A 22,266-nucleotide genomic window follows, 5' to 3' on the forward strand; every position below is an offset into this window, starting at 1 on the left:
GGTCACTGTACTCAAATGGCCTCCACAGTCACCAGATCTCAATCCAATAGAGCATCTTTGGGATGTGGTGGAACGGGAGATTCGCATCATGGATGTGCAGCCGACAAATCTGCGGCAACTGTGTGATGCCATCATGTCAATATGGACCAAAATCTCTGAGGAGCTTCCAGCAGCTTGTTGTATCTATGCCAGGAAGAATTGAGGCAGTTCTGAAGGCAAAAGGGGGTCCAACCCGTTACTAGCATGGTGTACCTAATAAAGTGGCCGGTGTGTGTATATATATGTAGGTGGGACTATATACTGGTAGGACTATATACTGGTGGGACTATATATAGATAGAACTATATATATATATATATATATATATATATATATATATATAGGTGGGACTATATACGGGTGGGACTATATATAGGTGGAACTATATATATAGGTGGGACTATATACTAGTAGGACTATATATTGGTAGGACTATGTACAGGTGGGACTATATACTGGTGGGACTATATACTAGTAGGACTATATACTGGTGGGACTATATACTAGTAGGACTATATACTGGTGGGACTATATACTGGTGGGATTATATCGCTGCAGCCTGCTCTTTGCAATCTGTGCAGTCTGGAGATGACAGTGTTAAAAATTAACCCCCCCTCTCCCAGTCGCCCCTGAGAGCTTGTGCTCAGGGAGGAGTCCTCATTACTGATGTCCTATTAACGCTTTCCTCTCCAGAGCTCTCAGCTGAGGGGGAACATGAGCCTGGGCCTGGGCTGACATCACTCTGCTCCTGGAAAGTCTCGGCTTCCTGCACTGGCCGCTCCAGGCTCCTAAGTTTTTTTCCTCTCCCTTTCTCTTGTTGTTGTAGAGCAGAACTTCCTCTGTCAGATGCAGCCTCCCCCTCCGCATCACAGACAGGAGCTCCAGCATCACCCGGTCCCTGAGGGCGTAGAGCACAGCACCCAACAACTACTGATGTACTAAGGCATCCCGCATCCGGATCACCAAGTCCTGGCCCGTCTCCTGCTCATCCGGAGCCACCGGCTAACAACAAGTGAGTGCCACTCTTTCCTTTGCCCCATGTCCCATATGCACTCTGAGTCCTGAGGTATTATGCGGAGGTATCTGGCTGTACGCTTTATGATATTATCATGTGACGTCTGCACTTTTACATGGGACTGCAGGTAAATCAACAATATTACAGTATGTTCTATGCAGAATTAATGCAGCACTCAACGCTCTTAAGTTGTCATACTAAATGCTGAGTGTGCGACTTGGTAAAGCGCATCATTATGTGACGTTCTGTGGTTTACATAGGACTGCAGGTAAACTTACTGGATTGTTTTAACTCTGTGCAGTTATCTCAATTATCGAAATATTCAGTACATGAGTTACGAGACATCAAGAGCAACAACCATAGCAAATCTGAAGTCGTCACTTGTTGAAGGTTATAAAGATAATGGTAAATTTACTGTCATTTTACATAGGACTGCAGTAAAACTCCATACAATGTACAATGCACTCCGAAGAGTTGAATGACCAATGTAATATTTTATTTTTCGGAGCCTATATACAGGCGGTCCCCTTACTTAAGAACACCTGACTTACAGACGACCCCTAGTTACAAACAGACCTCTGGTAATTGGTAACTTACTGTACATTAGCCTTAGGCAACAATAATCATCTATAACAGTTATCACAGGTGTCTGTAATGAAGCTTTATTGTTAATCCTGGTTCAACCCAACATTTTTAAAATCCAATTGTCACAGAGACGAAAAATATTCTGTCTAGGGCTACAATTATAAAGTATACAGTTCCGACTTACATACAAATTCAACTTAAGAACAAACCTACAGAACCCGGGGACCTATTATATATTTTTTTTTTATTTACATATATTTATTTACTTAAACAAAAAATACAAAGTTTAACTTTTAACAACTGAGCAAAACTTTTATCGGCTTTAGTTGTGTTAAATGTGATTTTAACCCCCTTTCAACATCTGCTGTTCATGATAGGATGCTAAACCTATGACACAGTTAATATCCCAAAAACCTTTCAAAAGCAATGCCTGCACTGTATTGTTTTTAATCCCTGTTTTACGTATTTGAGAAGCTTCTCAATACATTATATAGAGCGGGAATGGTACCAATGCTGCCTGTCCTACAAGAAACAAGCCCTTATATGACTAGGTCCAAATAAAATCTATCTACATTATAGTAGATGCTGCTGAAACATCATACAGATGATGGGACGGGGAGTAGAGGGTTTTACCTCCACCGATCACATGTTGGTGACCTATCCTATGGATATAATATCCATATCCTTCATATGTTATAGGACCAGAGCTACACTGTGGCTTCTCATAGACCATCTGATTGATCCCAACTGCCGTCAGAAGCCAAAAACGCATCTAAATTTTGTGTCACTCTTTACTGACACCCCATGAACCCTGCTCCCATGAACCCATGGTGGAGCTGTTTTGGCGGATTTCTATGGTGCATTGTATCTGCACAGACAAGCTGTCTGGATGAGCGAGCAAGGCGTGAAAGCAAATAAGCAAACTCTTTCTGAAAGCACAAGACATGAGATCAGATCTTGAACCCATCACATGAGGACCACCCATGGCACATAATGTGGACCGGGGTCTTGACCAGCTTGAATAAATAATCTGCCTATTTAAAGATACAGCCGAATGGGAAAACGGGATTGATTTGGAGTGGGAAGAAGCTTCCTAGAGATAGATATGGATATAGGACCCCCTTTAAATTTACCATGTACTAAGCAAAATAGGTGTTTTACTGGATAGGTAATTCAGTGGCCGGTTAAATGAATACCATTGATGTCAACAATTAGGATATATTGGACAGCAAGTGAAGGTCAGTTCTTGTTGTTGTTGCTTGAAACACGAAAAATTGGCAACAGAAGGAACTTGAATGAAGGGTCAGATTGTAGTCAACATCTTCAAAACAGCGGGTCTTGTATGATGTTTCTGGTATGCAGTGGTTGGTACCTACTTAATGTGGTCCAAGGAAGGACAACTGGTGAATTAGTGAAAGGGTTTTAGGCATCTAGGGCTCATTGACGCACAAGGAGGAGGGAAGGAAAGTTGCAACTGTAGTACAAATTGTGGAAAAAAGAATATCCAGGATTCCTGAACAAAAACCCTGGGGGTTGGGACATGGGGGACAAACAATATGTCCTCTCTCTCATCTGTCTCCCGATTCCAGTCCTCTGGTCTTAGGCACAGTTCCCGGAAGTGCCAGCCAGGCAAGGGACCAACTTTGGCCAATCAGTTGTTTCAGGGAAACACTGGATCTCACTTATGATGTAAGGAAAAGTGAAGACCCTGGTCTAGAAAGGTGACTGATTGGCCAAACCAGGTACTTTTCCGACAAACTTCCAGGGAAACTGACGGGAGGAGAGCAGGGTAAAGCACTTTTTGAATTTTTGTCAATCCTGCCCCAGCTCCAAGGGCTTTTCCCCAGTATTCCTGAAAAACACAGTTCATTGCAGCTTGCAGAAGACCGGTCACCCTGCCCAAATAGACCCCTACCCATGGCCAAATGTCAGGGATGAATCTGAAGTCTCTGCTGCCTGAGTTGAGCTATAAAACGGTGCCCCCTCCACCCCACCAGAAGTAATATATCAGGTTATTTTTTTAGAAAGTCGGTTCTCCATGTAGTGTCTCACACAAATGTTGGCATCGGTTGACGATACACTATTGTAGTTGTCGGGTCCTGCATTATAGCAGGTGATTGTGCCCATGATGCTGCCCCCCATCTTGCTACAGGGGGTAAACCTGAGGTAATAGGCTTAACTCACCCCTCTGCCAAAAGTGCCAATAATGGGCACATGGCCATCAAAATGCAAAGTACTGAAAACTGAGGGACTTGTCAAGTGAATCAGGTTGTCTTTAACATCAGAAGGTGGTTGGGCAAGTTACTATGGGAAGAAGGGATACTGGCGGAAGCAGTGTGATACTTTGGGCAATGTTCTGCTGAGAAACATTGGGCCACGGTGTTCATCTAGATGTTTCTTTGGCATGGACCTACTGCCAAAAAACTGTGCACACTAAGTACACCCCTACATGGCAGCAGTATATGGTCTTATTCGGTAAGATATTTTTCCTTGATTTGATCCACAGAGGTTCCACCATATTGGACTTATTGGACCTAATGTCTTGTTGTCATATATGACAGAACACTTTCATAGATCCAAAGTTGTTGTGGTGCCCATATATTGGTCAGATATTTGGGAATTAGGGAGTAGTTGATTTTAATGTTACAACTGATCCGTATAGATATATGTTTCCTCTTCCACATCTTCATGGTAATACACTAGAAATCTAAATGTCACCAATGGAAAGGGTCATGGTACACGTTGTACTCTTGTACGGGCAGGAGGGTAGAAGCGGTGCAGCTTTAGGATCATTGCAAAGCTTGAGGTTGATTATCCAGATCAGTAAATTATTGACAAGTAGAAGGGGGGTAGATATCTGTGATGCACGGAGTCCGGTGGGTGGTAGATTAATCAATTCGCTGCCCGGTGACTGTAACCAGTGAGCGGTAGATTAAGCAATAATGTACAGGAAAATAGTGGGAGGTAGATTAAAATAGACTAGTAATGATTATGGTAGTAAAATATAACATCTCGTCTTGGGTAACAAGTCAAAATTTACAATAGGTGGGGACTGAGAGATGTCTGAAAAACAAGGAAAATCTAACAAGGTCCTTCAGCCTCTTCCCTGGAATCCCTTCCCTACAGCTTATATCTGGCATTAGCTAGATATTCATGTATAAGGAATAGATAAAAGCAAAAATGTTAAATAGTTTGTTTGTGTTCAGCATGTAGGTTTGGTTGTGGCAAAATATTTTCCTCCTCTACTTGAGGATGTGAAAAAAGTACAAAGATGGGTGCTGGGGATCCCTTATGTAGAGATGAGCCGACCCAATGAGTTTTGATTTGGCCAACTGCCCCGGACATATTGCGGGATTTACGGCTGAACAGTCAATCCAGTAAATTGAAGCCTCGAGCAACTAGCCATGTCCGGGTCAGGAGGCCGAGCCCGAATGCCGAACCTCAATCCAACATTGGGTCCGCTTATTTCTACCCGTATGTATTCTGTCCTTCCCACTGCTCCTTATATATGATTCCTGGAAATTCCTGTTTCCCGTTTCCCTAAGCTGCAATGTCTTAGTGTTGTGAACTTCATCTAAACTAAGTTATAATAATTCACTGAATGTCTCAACTTTTTTTCTACTGTATTGGTGTCCTCAGGGCACCGATACGATTGAAAGCTGTGACAGAACATGGAACAATAAGTTACTGCCTAACCTGCCAGTTTGTGATAAATAAGTGGTTATTGGTTGTAGTTTGGACACTCGGAAGGAGATTAATCAGAAGTCTCTGAGGTAAAACTGTAGTTGCCCATGGAAACCAATCAGAGCTCAGCTTTTATTTGGGGGAAATTGGGGGAAATTGAAAGCTGAGCTCTGATTGGTGGCCATGGGCAACTAGAACAGTTTTACCTCAGACACTTCTGATAAATCTCCCCCACGGTCTCTAAACTGTTCGCCATCACTGCCATGTGACAACAGGTGAACTTTTAGAATTTTTTTGATACATTTATTGAATTCTAGAAGTGAATTCCCTCCAATCCTCCATATAAACTCCTACTGTTTTTTTTTTTTCATACAAATGCTACTGCTTCACCCTTAAAGGGTGAGGCTGAGCTGGTGCCGGAGCTTATTTTCGTTAGTGTTTTAAATCGCGGTATCGCGGTTTAAAACACTTTTTAAACTGTATAGCCGGCGCAGGGAGGTACGCGCTCGGCGCTTACCATGCGCGCGGCTACATAGGAAGTGAAGGAGAGCCGCGCGCATGGTAAGCGCCGAGCGCGTACCTCCCTGCGCCGGCTAAACAGTTTAAAAAGTGTTTTAAACCGCGATACCGCAATTTAAAACACTAACGAAAATAAGCTCCGACACCAGCTCACCCTGAGCTGGTGCTCGGTGTTTTCTTCTGAAACCTGCCACTTCAAGTGGTAGGTTTCCTTTAACTCTTCCCGGGGCTCGTCCTGTCTCCACAATGTCTTCTGAAGGACACAATAACAACATTATGGCTTCAGAGTCATCCTCACCCCCGGCTATTTTTTTTTTTACCAGTGGGATAGATGATGCATTTTTTATAAAGGGAAGTAATTTTCTTCATAGGAAAGCGTTGCTAATCATTCCTACTATTATTACTCGGCTGTTGTCAGGATGTCTTCACTTGCTATATACTATCGCTCATCAGGCCGTTCTTACAATACAGGACAAGTCATTGTGACAGGAAAGCAGCTGTCTTCAATCCGAGCAACTTAATGTTCTTCACATTTCCTGTCCGCTGCCCGATACCAGCTGAATGTATGAGCCTCGCTGTGTGGGGAGCCTTTAATTTTACAGTCCCTACAAATCATAGTGACAAGAGCGCATACAGGGTAAGGCTGGTCCACCAAAGTACTAGAAGATGGAGACCCTGGCTCCGAAACTATAATGGACTCCTTATTATAGAACATGGCCTGAAAGTTCTAACAGAGTGAAAGCTCATTTGAATCGGACTTTGGATAAAATATTTGTTATGAAAAGATTCCCAAAAAAAGAGTAATTAAGGAAAATCCTGTTTGAATTTCATCCTAAGCTGTTCACAGATGAGAATAGGCTTCTCTTTGAGTCATTCGTACCTCTGGGTGGTGGTGTGGTCTCCTTCGACACAGCCCATTTGGAACAGATGGGAACTCCCAGGACCGCCACTAGGAAGTCCGGGACCCCTGACTGGCAAATTTTGTGGGCCTTCTACAGAATGATCATCCATCCGTGTACACAGTGAGCTCTCTGCACCTAGAAAGGGAGGAGGGACATGGGCCAATACTACTCATTGGGGCCCCTTTACACAGCCCCCCCCCCCCCGCCCTGTTGGCAGCCCTAGGAACTCCCCTACCCCACATAATTTTGCCTGTTTTTGTGATACCACCTCTATGTAGTGGAGACATTACTAATACCATCATACCTCTTTTAGGGCCAGTTCACATCTACGTTTCGGCCTTCCGTTTTCCAGTTCCGTTTTTTTTAAAAATGGTTAGTAATTCAAAGATACAAATATATTAATAGCAAAGTATTAGTTTTTAAACTCAGGGACATAACTACTGTGGTAGCAGCCCTCAGTGTCAGGGGGCCCCGTCATCTGACCTTACACTCATTTTATCATGTTGCTCATTGTACAGCATAATGGGGAAGATTTACTTATCTGGTCCCGTCGCTATCCCCTGGTGCATTGTCCGACGAGGATTCGGTTCCGGCGAGATTCACTAACATCGTGTGTCCGAGTTCCTGCATGTGTCGCTTCTGCGCCGAGGTCCGCCGGAGTTCACCTTCTTCTTCCCGGTGCATGTGAGTGCTGATCTTGCCACACAAACCCTTTTTTTAAATTCTGCGGTTTGTCTGAATCCGTCGAGTTGTCCGACGGCCACGCCCCCCGATTTCTGACGTGGGCCTGGGGCGATTCGGCGCAAAACGGAAATATTCGGGAAACCCTATGAAAGTGCAGCGTTCAGACCCTTAGTAAATGAGCCCCAATATGTGTATAACATATATGTGATGTATAAATGCTGGTTATGTGTGTGTCTGTTATGTGTATCTGGTGTATGGTGTGTGTATATACTATATGTGTGTATATGTGATGTGTATTATTTCCGATAAAGCTAGCAGTTTAACACTGCTACACCTGGGGTAGGGCTAGGAGCGGCTTACTTTAAGCAGCTGCTAGAGCGTTTTTTTAGTGTGATGGGTCCTCTTTAATGCATCTATAAAAAAAGGATACTTTGCTTTCTGCTAGTATCCGATAAAATAACGGGAGATGTAAAAATGGATACTAATGCAAGTCTATTGAGTCTATTGAGATCTGTGGGTAAAAACGGATCCATTATTCATCTGCTTTAAATGGAAACTGCAAAACAGAAACCTGGCCTAGAGCCTCTACTTATTGAAGAATTAATATAATGCCGGTCAGTGTAGGTTGCCCCTCATCAGTACCCTGGTTTTGCTGATATAAGCTAATTTGCATACATTTAGGGGAGATTTATCGTAAGTGTCTGAGAGGAGAACTGTTGTAGTTGCCCATGGCAACCAATCAGAGCATAGCATTCATTTTCCCACAGCTGTTTCTAAAATGAAAGCTGAGCTCTGATTGGTTTCCACAGGCAACTAGAACAGTTTTACCTCAGACGCTTCTGATAAATCTCCCTCAAAGTTTTTATACTTTAGTACACAAAGGGATAACTTGTAAAGCTACAGGGCCGCAGTGGAAATTTTTGTAGATGGGCCCCCCACGTCTAATGTAATGTTAGAGGATAGGTCTCTTTATAGGGAGATTCCTCCTTGAATAAGTTGTGCCCTAATGCTAATTAACAATAGCAAATGACCTGCTCTGTGGTGCCTTAGCTAATTTGCATGTTTTTTTCCCATGAAGCATCACCATTTTTTAAACAATGGTGTCTCTCTTCACCCATCTGTCTGTCTGCCTGACTTCGAGCTGCCACCTCCCCTTCATAGCAGAGGTCCTCAGCAATTTTCTGACCTGAATTTTACAAGGTTGCGGTCTGCAGAATTATCCTCGGACTAGTACACGAGATCAGCAGCAAACTGAGCACTCCCCAGACAGTATAAGGGGAAGGAATCGGTGTGTGCGTTTTAAACAAATTGGTTTAATAAGTTTTCTTCATAAAATGTTACTTTATGTGCAGTCGTTTGGTGGGTTCCTATTGAACTTGTTAATTAAAATCTATCCTGATACATTCCCTGGACAGAGGCAAAACCATTCCTTGTGCTGTGTAAGCAGGACGATGCGTTAGACTATGGGCTCTTAAAGCATCTGCCGAGCCATAACCTCACAAGTGATAGGACCCTCCACGTATATAGGTGATGCCCACGTGTATAGTAGTGCCCAGGTTCACACAGACCTAGTAAAGCATAATCCAAAACAGATTTGATAAAATAGATGATTTTTTTCACTAACCGTAAAAGTTATGTTAAAAACTTTGCCTGGCTCCCTGCTAGATATCTTCCTTGAGTCCCAGGGGTGTGTGTTGAAAGGAGCAGAGTCTTGTAATTTGAACATATTACGTGCTTTCACTCAAGGAACAGAGTCCCCCACCATGCCCAGTGCCAGCACTAGGCATACCCGGGCAAGTGTCGGGGCCCAAAGCTGCTGGGGGGGGGGAGAGGGGTCCACATAAGGCTGTAAATTAGGATTCATGGGGGTCATAGGAACTGTATCTAATGAATCCATAGGTGGTGAGGGGGGCTTATATAAAAATAACCATGAGGGGGCTGTATATAAAATAACCAAGAGGGGGCTGTTTGGTATGATAAACTAGGGAATATTTTAGGGAAGAGGAGTCTGTTTTAGTTTCGCAATTTTTAATGCTGCCAAGTGAGTTCATTGCAAAGGGGCCCACAGAGGCCCCTTGTCCCCAACCCTCTCCGGAAAACGCTTGTCATCCTCCACATTCAATTCAAAGAGCGGCAACAGGGAGGCTAGTCAGTGAACCCTTGTGTACTCAGCTCCCTGCCTAGCAACCTGTCCCGGGGTGTCGGTCAGCCCGTCTTCACTATTTGCGCATGTCAAGTATTAGCTGCACAAGATTTGCTCGCCCTGGTCAGCGAGAAACAAGGGAGGGGGAGAGAGTGGAGGGGAAGAGGGAGGGTGAATTTAAACATTGAGGATGAGCATTTTCCATAGGGAGGGAAGACTCTGCTCCTTTGAATACCCGCCCCTGGGACTCAAGGAAGAAAGCTGGCAAGGTGCCAGGTTAAGTTTAATATAATTTAAGTCATGGTGAATCTTTTTAACATAAAACAAGAACAGATCTGTGGTACAATGGATGCCAATCCACCAAACATCTTATCTTATTGACCCATATTGGTGTCAGTTGGGTTTCATTGTGGTGTCCATTTTGTGGGTGCAAGTAGATAGCTTCTTAATGGAAAAAGGAGGACAATTTATCCTCACGGGTAGAGTTGTTAATAGGTTGTGGATTAGTGGGGATCCCAACTGTATCACGAAAAAAGGTTGAATGTTGGGTTCCAGTCCATGAAAGCTGAATTAGGCAGACAGGTGATTTAGTACCAACTCTCCAATCCATCTCTGGGAAAACTAACATGTTCTCTAAAGGTCCATGGACCAAAAAGCCAGGGACCACTGCTCCTACACTAAGGAGGGAGACTAAGCAGGATCCCCAATGAGGCATCTTCCAACTCAGTATCAAAGACGTAAATGCCTCCTCCTGGTCAACATATGGCAATCTATCGAGCTTCCTGTTTTGGGCGTTCTCATGTAATTTACTGTCTAGTCCTTTTAAAGTAAGTCTTCCATGACCACATAACACATTGAGCAGTGAATTCTTCAATCTGAAGACCCTCACAGTGAGAATTCCTTTTCTTTATAGCCAATCAGAGTATCTCCGTGTTTCCTAGTGCAGCGGACCCTCCTGCTCACCTTAACTTTTCAGTTCTTAACTATTTTTTTAGCAGTTTTAGCAATTGGCCGTTTACAGAATGCCATATTATCGGAGAATTTATTCTCATTGAAAAAAAAAAAAGTTTGAGTTTTCAGCTTTTTTTGCTTCGGAGATATTATGTGTTCTAGCTTCATCCAGTATTCATACAGCTGAGAATGTGTCCTGACCTTACTTCATGGGAAAGTTTACTTTCTGTTGATGTTTTCCACCTCTTTGTGCCAGTTCTGTCAGTGAAAAAGACCTTCTGCACACATGGACGGTTTTGGCGAGGATACAATGAAAAATAAATACATAGTTACGAAAATGTAAATTCGTGTCACACAAACTGTTGCAGGAAAAGTTAAAAAGTTTAGTGGATAATCACCACAAAAACACGTCAAATGAAAACCGTTGTGTAGAGAAAGTGACTATACAAGCAGTCCCCTACTTACAGACGACCCCTAGTTACAAACGGACCTCTGGATGTTGTTAATTTACTGTAATTTAGCCTTAGGCTGCAATAATCAGCTGTAATAGTTATCAAATGTGGCTGTAAAGAAGATTTATAGTTGATCCTGGTTCTTATGACAATCCAACATTCTTAAAATCCAATTTCTGGGGTTACAACTATAAAATATACAGTTCCGACTTACTTACAAATTCAACTTAAGAACAAACCTGCAGAACTGATCTTGTACGTAACCCTGGGACTGCCTGTATACACTACTATTACCAGTCTATGCTCCCTTGCTGTTAGCAATCGAAAATCAGTCAAAAAACTTTTTGTGCCAAATATGCAAAAGACTAAATATTTATGTTACTTCATTTGACCTTACACAAAAGATGTGCAGAATAGGCCTTTTCAGATTTTTTAAGGGCACACAGGGGCACATTTACTAAGGGTCCACACAGCGCATTTTCGTCGGGTTTCCCGACTATTTGCGACGCATTTAAGTGGGGTTTTTGGCGCACGCGATCGGATTTTGGCGCAATCACGCCGACTTGCATGCGACACAAATCGGGGGACGTGTATATTGGACAACCCGACTGATTCGGACAAACCGCCGAATTTACAATTCAAATTGTGTCTCAAGACAATGCACTGGGAAGAAGAAGGTGAACTCCGGTTGACCTCAGCGGGGAAGAGACAGATGCAGGAAAATGAACGCATGATCTGGAAGAATCGCGCTGGACTTCATCCTCGTCGGAGAACGCACCTCGGGGATTGCGACAGGACCGGGAAAGTAAATCTGCCTCAGTGTCCATAGTGTAATTACTGACTATTCTTTGCAGTGATTAAAGGAACGCTCCAGTCAAAGGTAATTCATTGAATTGTACCTTGTGCAGGGCCTGGAGGGAGGAGCAGGACTTCAAGGTTCTAGCAAGGTTCTAGGAATACAACGGAAATCAAGTTCCATGAAAATCCTGCTACACCCTTTAGGCCCTGGACCATGTATTATTCAATGAATAAGCTGTAACCACAGTGTTATGCTGGAGATAGTATTTGGCAATTTCAGACACTCCCATAATATTGAATGGGAGGGCATGATGCATGCCCGACCTGCCCATAGTCTAGTGGATAGAGGCTTTCTATGTCCGGTACCGACGAGTGGAGCCCTGGGAGATGTAGAAACGTCATATATGGACAGTTCATGATATTTCGTTGACATGGCTCCTGCTCTGCCGCTGGTCCAACACATCTATTCAAAGGATTCCCTGACCCGACACATGTACTCAAAGGATTCCCCGACCCGACACATCTATTCAAGCATTCCATTCCCAATGAGTCTGTAGAAAGTCATTTAGTACCAAAAATGACAGAATCTGGTATTGAGTATAAAAGTATTGAACAAGAACCAAGTGTTCAATACATTGTGTAACCCTAATCTAAAGGTGGTTCATAGTCACTTGTCCAGAGGCCAGCAACAGTCTGCAGGTTACTAAATGGTAAAACTTAATGGGGCAGATTTACTTACCCAGTCCGTTTGCGATCCAGCGGCGCGTTCTCTGCGCTGGATTCGGGTCCGGCCGGGATTCATGAAGGCAGTTCCTCCGACGTCCACCAGGTGGTGCTGCTGCGCTGAAGTTCCCTGAAATGCACTGAAGTACACGATCCTATCCTGGATGAAGGTAAGTGCAAGCTCTGCGACACAATTTCCTTTTTTAAATGCGGCGGTTTTTCCGAATCCGTCAGGTTTTAGTTCGGCCACGCCCCCTGATTTCCGTCGCGTGCATGCCAGCGCCAATGCGCCACAATCTGATCGCGTGCGCCAAAATCCCGGGGCAATTCAGGTACAATCGGCGCAAATCGGAAATATTTGGGTAACACGTCGGGAAAACGCGAATCGGGCCCTTAGTAAATGACCCCCAATACGTTGTACGTGGGGCAAGAAGCCTCCTGAAGAACTTCCCTAGATATCCGGATTTCAGAATCTACATTTATATTTGTACGAGACTTAAAAACAACATGTCCTGCTCATTTGGCAGCCATGGTCAGTGTGTCGTGCCTTGTTGGCATGTATTACTAGTGATATACTGGGTATATTTTGCAGTAATCTACTGTATTATAATCTGCTGTGATATTGCTGGAAATGATGAGATTTTCATGGACCAGCAGCAAGTAATGAGAATATGCCCCATATTGGTTTTGGCAGTTGCTGCCGGCTCTTTTATGGCAGAGCATCAGACAGGGCCACAATGTAGATCGTAATGTCTCATCATCTTCATTAGCATTTTGGAAAGTTTTTTTTTTGGAAATATCTAGATTTAGAAAATGAGCTCTTGTCATGTAGCAGACATGTCTCTGTACCAACAAGCTGTGAAGAGCTCCGCGGGCTGGGAATTGCTGTCACTTTGTGAAGTCAATGTATCTGGGTGGCAGAGACACAGCAAATTAGAGATCCTCCCGACGTGTATGAGACAAGATATTAGCTTTTGATGCAGAACAGACAGTTGTATCACAGCTTGGATGATATAATTAAGTATTAGTCTAAACTACTGATATATCCATCGTGGAGATGAAATTTCTGATATTGGGGACCATTGCTGAAATCTGAAGTCCTGTTTGTTTACTCATGCTTGTCCATGTGTCCATGTCCATCTGCTCCTCCTACCCTACTCAAGCATGGGTACCCAAGATCAGAGCCCTGGGTCTCAACCATAAAAAGTATACACAAAATCCAGATAAAAAAAATTTATTTTGTACCACTACCCCCTGTTTCTTCTCCTCTGAGCTAACACTAAAGACAAGAAACTTTCCAAAATTGGTGACTAAGGCTTTGGCTTTGATTCAAATGATTCTGCAGAAAAGTAGATGGAGAAAAGGCTATCCATATATTGTCTGTCATCGTTAGCGTTTTATTTTTTTCATTGAAATTTCTTCCCTTTCAATAAATTCCACCATAAATTGTCACTGGGAATCTCAATAACAAATCAGTTGCCTGGAGCAGACTGGGGAAAGTTACAGAGCAGCAGGAGCACAGTTCGGTCAATTTCAGGAGAACGTCAACTGTAAGCCAGCCTGAAAGGTGTTATAGGGGTAAAAGGCCTCATGCACATGAAGATATACTCGCCTTCCCCTTTCCATTGAAAGCTGAACAGCAGCCACCGTAATACGGAATAATATAGGACATGTTGAGACATTGGGGCACATTTACTTACCCGGTCCCTCAGAGTTCCCGAAAGTGCATTGTCCTATTACAATGCACTGTGCCACGATTCATGAAGATCGTGCACCGATATCGCTCGATGTGCCGCTTCCCCGCTCAGGTCCACCGGAGTTCACCTTCTTCTTCCTGGTGCATGTAAGTGCATAGGAGGCCCCACTGTGCCAAAATCCGATTGCATGCGACACAATCCCCCGTTAATTACCTGTCACAGCGGGACAAATCCTGAAAACGTCGGGGAATCCGACTAGAATGCGATCCACAGAGCCTTAGTTAATAAGCCCCATAGTGTGTTCACCAGACGGTGACGAGGTACCATAGACGTCTATAGGGCCCTCATAGCTTCTGCATTCAGCGCAGTCCAAGTGTAAGGATAATATTCTTACATTTAGGACCTGAGCTTCCAAATGTGTGCGTATAATATGGGAAATATAATTTCTGTTTATCTGATATACACTATATGCCGTATATGTATGATTGTTCTGCAGGGCAAAAAGAAAGGCCCAGAAAGGCATGGGAGTTTGGTGAGAAAGAACCTAGATTAAAGGGGTTGGCCATTAATGCTAAACCTTAACAGGGTCACACAAATTATATTTACCCTGGTAAAATTTTAGAAACGCTACCAGGAGCCACAGGTCACTGACCCCAGGGCAGCAGGACTTAACGCTTCCTTTGACTTCATGTGTCCTGCTGAGCTTTCGGGAGATGGAGGAGGCCATACATTTATTACTTTCTGTATACCTCCTCTGTCATAATGTCTGCGGCACAACCATCCAGGCACTGGGAGTGTTTATGATGGAGAGGGTGTTTAAAACCGAAATGACTGCCTCTCCTCCTCCATCCCCTCGAAGCCAGAAGGACACAGGATGTCACAGGAAGTCTTCGGCCTTATCAAAAAAGCTTCTCTAGATACAATGGGGCTCATTCACTAAGGGTCCGTCGGACGCATTTTCATTGTCGTTTCCCGGCGATTTCCGTTCTGCACCGAATTGCCCCGGGATTTTGGTGCACGCGATCGGATTTTGGCGCATTGGCGCCGGCTTGCACGAAACAGAAATCGGGGGAAGTGGCCGTCGGACAACCCGATGGATTCAGACAAATCACGGAATTTAGAAAAGAATTGTGTCACAAGATCAAGCACTCACATTCACCAGGAAGCAGTAGGTGAACTGCGGCGGACCTCGGCGCAGAAGCAACAGATGCAGGAAATCGGACGCATGACCTTAGTGAATCGTGGCAGACCCGAATACTCGTCGGACAACGCACCGCAGGATCGCGACAGGATCGGGTAAGTAAATGTGCCCCAATGTGTACGTGGCCCAATACATTAGTCCATTTAGTATACATAAAGGACAGTCTACATAAGATTTGATGTGCATTACTATAACATACACAGACGACTGAGCTCAGCCAGAGAATCTCATCTGACTGTAACCAGGCTGCTTATCCCCCCGATGGATGAAACTCCCATTTTGAAGATGCTTCAGGTGAATTTAGGACCCAGACATTTTTAGGAGACAATAGGGATTAGTTATAAATGTGGAAATATGCAAACCTGCCGTGTGGGAGCCAATTCCTCTTATTTAATGACGGAATGGGCCTATTTTTTGCACGGCTGCTCATGTTTCACAGACGAGTGGAGCAATTAGCAGGACTAAATGTTGCGGAGTAGCTGTCACTCACACAGGTATCCGCATAATGGACATCATGTGGATAATATTTAGAATATGGAAAAGCACCGAAATACAGGTATATATGCAAAAAAAAAGAGATTACAATATGCATAGACAATATGTGAATAGACAGGATTGCTCATTTTAGTAAAAATCATAGTCTTTGCTAGTTGCTAGGGGCATTAATTTGTCGGATTGGCAATTCAGCCGGCAATCCAGAAATATGTCCAGGTCATGGAGATGAACCTCATCCCCGAACCGATCGGGAACATCGATTCCGATCATCTCATTGATGTCTAATGAAGTCACTGGTTTAAAGGGAACCTGGCACCAGTGACCTACGGTAATTTTCACTAAAGACAGGTTGCAGAAGCCCATCACACATGCAGTGCAAATCTGCCTTTCTGCCTTTTTTAACCATTACAATATAATTGTGTTTTATTACATACCTTGCACCATGAATCTTCTGTGTAGTCCCAGGGGTTGGGCTTTGGTTTGGTTGCTTTAAAAAAATATGTGACTCTCACCTTTGTGCTCCTGTACAGCTTCTCCCTCCCCCACTGATGTCAGCTCACCCGGCTGTGACCTCTGTGAAGGAGCAGGAGGGAGGAGCTGTACAGGAGCACAAAGGTGGGGGCCGAGAGCTGAGGAGTCTGCAGCACAGCCAAGTCACATGTTGTTTTTTGAAATGCACCCAAACCAAACCCCAACCCCTGGGACTACCCAGAGGATTCTGCCAGGATGCAAGATAAGTTATAACACACAATAATAGTGTGATGCAAATGCTTATGAAAGGCAGAAAGACATATTTGCACTGCAGCTGTAATGGGCTTCTGTAACCTGTCTTTAGTGAAAATTAGGTCACTGACGACAGGAACCCTTTCAATTGTGAGACTAAGGGATCTGAAACCCTTTTGTAAATCAACACCACCCCTGTCCATGTTCTGTGTATGGTATTGCCATTCAGCTCCATTAAAGGAAAATAAGTAGAGCTGTAGTACCACACACAACCTGAGGACAGCTGTGGCGCTATTTCTGAAGAAAATCTTGTTCTATTTTTAAGGCCATTCCAATTCCTTTACACATAAGGCGATGCTAATTCATCCCCTGTATCTATTACTAGTCAGGGGCAGTAAGGTGAAAAATGGGCAACATAGAATAGTGATAAACATGATGTGTAGTTTTATCGTTTGGGAGGTTGAAGTTCCTATTTCTATTTAATGTAAAAAGTTATATGGGTCTGTACGGGTCCTAGTTCTGTCACTGTGGATAGAGATGTAAGTGAGGGTCATGTGTCTAGACCTTATGATGTGCCATCTCTTCATTTTTGCATAATAACATAGTGAGAAAAAAAAGAATTCCTGACTGGATATTCCCATAACCTTCGGAAAAAACAAACAGGATTTTCTTAAAGGGAACCTGTCACCTTGTACTTATCAGGGGGGATTAAGATGATGATGGGCCCTGAGCTGTAGAAATATTGTTGGCTTTTTAATCGCATTTACTTGGGAAAAGAAGGGGGCTCCCTTCAGTTCACTTTTAGGTCTGCAGTTTGTGGACCTTTGGAGGACCTTCAAAGCTCCTGGATGGACCCTTGTAAAATTATGTGTTGAAAGCATGAGGAATTCATGACTGGAGGTCTTTGTCTTTATTAGGTCTACAGGGCAGTATCACACTTAGCGATTGGATCAAGTAGTCATGGGCCCCCTGGAAGCCTTGAGCCTTGATCGACCCCTGCCCCTCCACCCCGCCCCTCAGTATCTCTATTTAAATTACATGCAGAGTGCGTCTGAAAGTTTGCAGTCGGTGTTCCCAGCAGGCTCCACAGGTGCACCGCGCATGCGACAGTAAGCGCTAAAAATTACGCTTCTCATCCATGATGTGCACACCAGAGCATGGCAGGCTTGGTATGACTCGCCCCGGTGCTGCACACATTAATGGTAGTGGCTGCCAAGGACGCGACGGGGGCCTCTTCTGTGGACATTTATTAATCAGGTGCGGCTGCAGCTGGACATTTTATTAGAGTAGCGACTGCATTTCCCAATGGGGCTTATTTCCTCAATGGGGCTTATTTACTAAGGGTCCTGCGGACCGCACTTTCATCAGACATCCCGACGATTTCTGTTTTGCACCGCTGGGACAGGGATTTAAAAGGGGTTTTTGGCGCACATGATCAGATTTTGGCGCAATCGTGACGGCTTTCATGCAACAAAAATCGGGGGGCAGACCGCCAGACGATCCAATGGATTCGGATAAACCACGGATTTAACTTAAAAATTGTGTTGCAAGCCAAGCACTTACATGCATCGGGAAGAAGAAGGTGAACTCTGTTGGACCTGAGTGGGGAAGTGACACATGCAGGATATCGGGCGCAAAATCTTCATGAATCGCGGCAGAGTTTATCCTCGTCAGACAGTCCGGATCGGGGATCGCACAGGGACAGGGTAAGTAAATGTGCCCCAATAGCTTCTCCCATTTTTTTTTCTATTGTGGTAAAAGTAGGAGCCTCGGCTTATAAGCGATTACAGTATGAGGGGGGGGGGGGGGCAGCCAGGGGTAGGAGTCCGCATCTCCGACACTGGGAGATCTGGTCTGGACGGCAGTCGGGGTGGATTGTGATTGTGATCGGCTTTCCTAAATAGATGGGTTATAAGAGCACGATTGTAGTTCATTGTTAAATTACTTTTATGAACAGTACAAAATTAAGCGTATAGAGTATATAGAGGATATAGAGCATAAAGGGGCACATTTACTAAGGGTCCGCGGACACATTTCCGCTGGGTTTCCCGACTATTTCCGATTTGCGCCGCATTTAACATGGGTTTTGGGCGCACATGATCGGATTTTGCCGCAATTGCACCGACTTTCATGCAACACATATCGGGGGGTGTGGCTGTCAGACAACCCGACTGATTCGAACTGAGCGCAGGATTTAACATTCAAATTGTGTCGCAAGCCATGCACTTACATGCACCGGGAAGAAGAAGGTGAACTCCGGTGGACCTCAGCGGGGAAACGACACATGCAGGAAAATGGACGCACGATCTTAGTGAATTGCGCCGGGCTTCATCCTTGTCAGACAATGCACCTCGGGGATGGTTGGGACACTTGGGGGGCCCTAGTAATTTGAACAGCCTGGGGCCCATTGAACACTTAATCTGCCACTGCATGAGATGCAAGTTTGGATTACTTTTGGATGGTCACCTGATCTTCTGCATCTCCGTTAGGAAGGAAAGTAGGATCCAGTTTAGCGAATCAGAGGCCAAAGCAACGCCCATAGACTTCATTTGTAATATAGAGGGAGTGACATCTCAGGGACCCCTGAACCCAGCCCCATCTGTTGAGTAAGAACGAGAGACCACCATAATGCTGGAACTGGGAGGAAAGTATGCTTGTCCCAGCCCCCAGCAATCTGGGAAAACCCCTCTTAATTTACTGCCCATAAATATCCCCAAGTCTTCTTTATTTTTCAAATTTTATCTACTGTTTTAAACATACTCGAATGTTGAATTTCTGGCCTCTTACTGTACATTTATCTGCATTAAAGAAAACCTACCATCAAAATCCATCATGATAAACCAGGGACCTTACCCATAGATCCAGGCACCGTGACTGTGGTCATCTTCTTATATTTGTTATCCACGGCTTCCTGCCTTCTAAAATCAACTGTTAAAATGATGCTAATGAGCACAATAACTGTGATATCATTAATAAAGTTATTGGGGCACATTTACTTACCCAGTCCTGTTGTGATCCCCGCTGTGCGTTGTCCGACGATCACGGACTCCGGCACGATTCACTAACATCGTGCGTCTGATTTCCTGCTTGTGTCGCTTCCCCAATCAGGTCTGCCGGAGTTCACCATCTTCTTCTCGGTGCATGTAAGTGCATTGTCATGTGACACAATTTAAATGTTAAATCCCGCGCGTAGTCCGGATCCGTCAGGTCGCCCGACGGCACGTCCCCTGATTTGTGTTGCATGAAAGCCGGGTGCGATTGTGCTAAAATCCGATCGCGTGCGCCACAATACCCTTTTAAATGCAGTGCAAATCGGTAATCGGCGGAATATCCGACGTTTGTGCGGTCCTCGGACCCTTAGTAAATGAGCCCCAATGTTTTTAACAGTAAGCCTCCTGCTGCCTAGAGGATCTGAAACCCATTTGCGATGCTAGTCCATCGGCTATGTGTGGCACTGCCATTCAGCTCCATTGAAGTAAAAGGAGTAGAGCTGTAATACCACACACAACCAGAGGACAGCTATGGCGCTATTTATGGAAAAAAAAAATCTTGCTCTATTTTTGAAACCCGTTAAACTCTTTTGCACATAACTGCTACAACAATTACTAGTCAAGGACATTAAAACGGATCTCCAAGAGCGGGAAAACTTGGCACGACAATTCAACATAGAATAGTGATAAACCTGATGTGTGGTTTTATCGTTTGGGAGGTTGAAGTTCCTATTTGAAGTCGATAAAAATTTAATTTCTAAAACTGCCTTTTTGTGTTGTGGACACAAGGCTATTTTGAGAGGGGGGGGGGGGGGCTGTTAAATGAATTCAGGGTCGTGAAGAGCCTGAGAGCAGTTATCTAATTTTTGTGGGTATCATATTGTGTGTATTGAAAACACTATAAATATGAAGGATTTGGAGAAGTGAGAGATTTAATGAAGTGTGTATCTACTGGGAGCGTCGATGGCTCGCAAACGAGAGGCATGGATTAATCCATGCACACTGGGTAATGTGAGGCTCACCACTAACGCCTGGCAGTGCTTTATAGCCCCAAGGCCTAAGATGACCTTCCCACTGGTGCAGCCTTTCTGCCTGATTTAGCTCGCTGATAAAACTCCTGTTCCTTTTGCCATTTTACGAAGCTGCGCTGTTTATGTGATTCACGGTCACAGCTGGCGAAGTCTTGTATCCACAGGGCTGAACATTTTTACTGGAAGTGAGTGCATGCAAATTAAATGCTTGTGTAAGTTCGGAAGCCCATTTTTTTTCCCTCGTTTTTACCGATGTCTTATTCATATCAGATGCTTGGATTTGTTTAATGCAGCAAAGTTAAGGATTTTAGACAACTATTCCCTTTTGATGTCTTAATAAGAAAAAATCTACTGTGTAACTGCGGCATAGCGGAGCTGTGTTTGTCCAGGGATATAACGAGCCGTGCACCTGTGTGACATCACATGACCAGGGATATAATAAGCTATGACCTGTGTGACATCATATGACCAGGAATATAAGGATCCGTGCACCTGTGTGACATCACATGGGCAGGGATGCAATGGCTGTGCACCTGTGTGACATCACATGGGCAGGAATATAATGAGCTGTGCACCTGTGTGATATCATATGACCAGGGGTATAATGAGCTGTGCACCTATGTGACATCACATGGGCAGGGATATAATGAGCCGTGCACCTGTGTGGCATAAGTTGATACTGACCAAAGCTTCACTATGTTCTGTACACATGTGCGGGGGTCTGAAGCGGACCGAAGTCACCAAACTCCCCCATCCCCCAATCCCTTTAACACACAAAGGTCAACAACCTTAAACCCCAGCTGCATGAAGGACTTCAAACCTCCTGACGGGTTCCCTTTAAATCACTTTCCCTAAGTTACTATTATGAAGAGTTATCACCAGGTATAATATATCATAATCAGCACTGCTGTTTCCTCATCCGATTCGGTCACCCATGTTATAAATAGACTATAACAACCTACCTGGAACGAGTAGAAGGGATGACGGGATTCCAGATTGTAGTGTAAATGATTTTAAAAAAAACAAAACATTTTTCAAGCCTAGTTCCTAAACAGATGGCTGTGAAATCCACTTTGGGATTACGGTTTGTTTAGGAAATCGGCCCGGAAGGTTTTATTGGTGGTTATAAAAGTCTTTTGTTGTGGGTTATTTTCTTTTTTGCCTTTTTGTTCAATTTGGTAGCACAAAAATATAAATAAAAATATCCAGAGATAAAGTGAAGGATAGCCTCTCATGCCCGGAGCTACGGACTCAGATTTTGTTATTGGAAAATGGTGTAATGATGACACCTTTTAATTTCCTGCTGCCGTGAGCGGCTCATACATATGAATGGGGTTGTTTCTGCAGATTGGACATGTCCGCAGCAGAGATATTCTGAACATATCCTACAGGATGTGCCAGAATACACCTACAATGAGAACAGTACAGACAGTCCCCTACTTAAGAACACCCGACTTACAGACGACCCCTAGTTACAAACGGACCTCTGGATGTTGGTAATTTACTGTACTTTATCCTTAGGCTACAATAATCCGCTGTAGGAGTTATCACAGGTGTCTGTAATGAAGCTTTATTGGTAATTCTGGTTCTGATGACAACCCAACATTTCTTAAATCCAATTGTCACAGATACCA

At 44.1% G+C, this 22,266-nt stretch overlaps 1 protein-coding gene across 4 annotated transcripts in view; it reads left to right on the plus strand.

Annotated features, from left to right (window-relative positions):
* Positions 1-733: 733 nt before the first annotated feature.
* Positions 734-22,266, plus strand: part of STON1 (stonin 1) — a 68,530-nt gene continuing 46,997 nt past the window's right edge. For 2 of the 4 annotated variants that reach the window (XM_072140322.1, XM_072140321.1), the window contains exon 1: positions 734-1,051. The gene's annotated coding sequence lies outside the window, so the exon portion shown is untranslated. Of the gene's footprint in view, positions 1,052-1,159; positions 1,182-1,355; positions 1,460-22,266 lie in introns of those variants that run through there. The other 2 variants (XM_072140323.1, XM_072140326.1) reach the window with 2 other exon arrangements.

This window comes from Engystomops pustulosus, chromosome 3 (genome assembly GCF_040894005.1).
Source record: "Engystomops pustulosus chromosome 3, aEngPut4.maternal, whole genome shotgun sequence".
Taxonomy (NCBI): domain Eukaryota; kingdom Metazoa; phylum Chordata; class Amphibia; order Anura; family Leptodactylidae; genus Engystomops; species Engystomops pustulosus.